Source organism: Serinus canaria, chromosome 28 (genome assembly GCF_022539315.1).
Source record: "Serinus canaria isolate serCan28SL12 chromosome 28, serCan2020, whole genome shotgun sequence".
NCBI lineage: Eukaryota > Metazoa > Chordata > Aves > Passeriformes > Fringillidae > Serinus > Serinus canaria.
Window position 1 is genome coordinate 5,473,309 of NC_066341.1, and position 1,847 is coordinate 5,475,155.

Consider the following 1,847-nt stretch of genomic DNA (forward strand, 5'->3'; position numbering starts at 1 on the left):
TAGGAGAAGTCCCAGGGCCTCGAAGTTTGCAATGTGGGGTGTAGTTGGACTCTAGATGGGATTTGTAGATGGACACAAGATGTTTGCAGCTGTAAAGTTATCCTGCAGCAGTTTGACTCTTTTCCTAACTTTGTTTCAGATGCAGAAGGATCAAATCCAGGGCAGTCTCACCCCAGGGCATCTGGGGTGAGGGGGTCCCCCTGAGCAGGTCAGTCACTGTTTGTCTCTGCAGGGGAATCATAAATGTTAATCATAAGAGTTACAGCACTGTTCTTTGTCTTTCTTTTTAGGAAGTCAAGGCAGAGAGCCGCAGTCAAGATCAAGTGGGCATGGTGAGCATCGAGTAGTTTACAGAAGCAGTTGTTATTGCTGAGGTCTCAGTTTCTGGTGTAGCTCTAAGCATCTACTCTTACTTTTTTTATTTTAGGTGGTCCACTTGCCATCTATCCTGGCCGAGCATGCCCAATGCCAGGTGGGTGCAAGCTTAAGGTATCGGTGTGGCATGCTTGTCAGATTAGGGAGGTTGTGTTTTCTCAGTATCTCAGCATGTTTTTCTGCTTTGTTTTTTTGCAGGTGCTGTTGCCGCTCCAGGCGTGCCAAGGAACAGAGGAGAACAGGTGAGTCTGCGTTTAGGCAGGCTGACTCATAGGTGAGTGTAATGCAGCAGCATGCTAAGCCTGTACCTTTTCTTTTTGCAGGTATCCTCTGGGCAGCCTCTGGAGTAGAATCAGGATTTGAGGTGAGCCGGGGCAGCGGTGAAGAGGAGTCCCGGGGATTACTCTTTCTGAGGGCAATAGTCACCTTTTCTGTTTTGTCTTAGGTACCCTGAGGAGGTTTTCAGCCAAAGTTTGGAAATGGCAGCACCGAAGCAAACATGGAGAACGTCTCGACATCCATGTACAACTGACGATGGATTTTGTCTGCTCGTCTTCCAAAAGCTAAGTGTTGGGGCCAGTAGTTGGGAGAAGGGGATAAACCTTTACCTTCACAGGGGGCAATTTGATGTCAGCTTAGTGCGGAGGTCTGCAGTGGGACAGGTTCTCTGAAAGGGAGAGGGTTTCTCCTCAGCCTCACCACAGCCTTTGCCGGGCAGGGCAGTTCCGACCCATCCCCGCATTCTGGTGAGCTTTGCATCATCAACCTTCTTTGCCTCTTGACGTCGTCACGGATCTGTCTCCCGAGGAGCTCGCCTTTGGGTCCGGAGCTATGGCCACGGTCACCGACAGTCTCTGCCTCCTTCTCTAGGCCTACTGAGCCTCTCCAGCATCCTCTTAACTGCTTTGGCACCAACTTCTCTTAACGAGTTACATTTCATCATGACGTGCCATTGTCATAGGGCTTTCTTTCCTTTGGCATCCTCGGCCTCTGGCTCATCTTGCGCTAGGAATCTCAGGTCCATGAGGTGAAACTGCCAGGCCATTTCCCCTCGTGTCTGTGTTAGGTCATCCGTGTCTGTTATGTCATCCATGTCCGTGTTATGTAGTCCGTGTCCATCGTCTTTCTTGTCATAGGCCTTTGTTACATTTCGACGCCTTATCGTCACCATTCCGCGCCATATCTGCCATACTTCACTCACATTCCTTCCCACATATCGCTTATTCTGGCATCTTTACATCTTTACTCTTTGAGACGGGAAGTAGTACACAAGGCGTTCTCATCCATCTTCCTTCTCAGCTTTGGTAGTGCCTTTTTTTCCCATGCCATTCTCTTGGACTTCTAGAGGGTGTGTCTTACACCCTCCTCACGTAACTGCAGTAGTTCTGTAGGTGCCATCTTCTCAAAGGGCATAGGGCTCTAGAATTAATCTTCCAGAGAGTTATCTCAAGTCCTGGCTTATATTGTAGTAC

The 1,847-nt window shown here is 49.1% G+C and overlaps 1 long non-coding RNA gene across 1 annotated transcript; it reads left to right on the top strand.

Moving 5' to 3' along the window:
• Window positions 1-311: 311 nt before the first annotated feature.
• Window positions 312-988, top strand: LOC127060936 (uncharacterized). The gene is made up of 4 exons (XR_007780303.1): window positions 312-472; window positions 574-617; window positions 699-739; window positions 821-988. It is a non-coding gene; the product is annotated as an uncharacterized LOC127060936 (long non-coding RNA).
• Window positions 989-1,847: the final 859 nt, after the last annotated feature.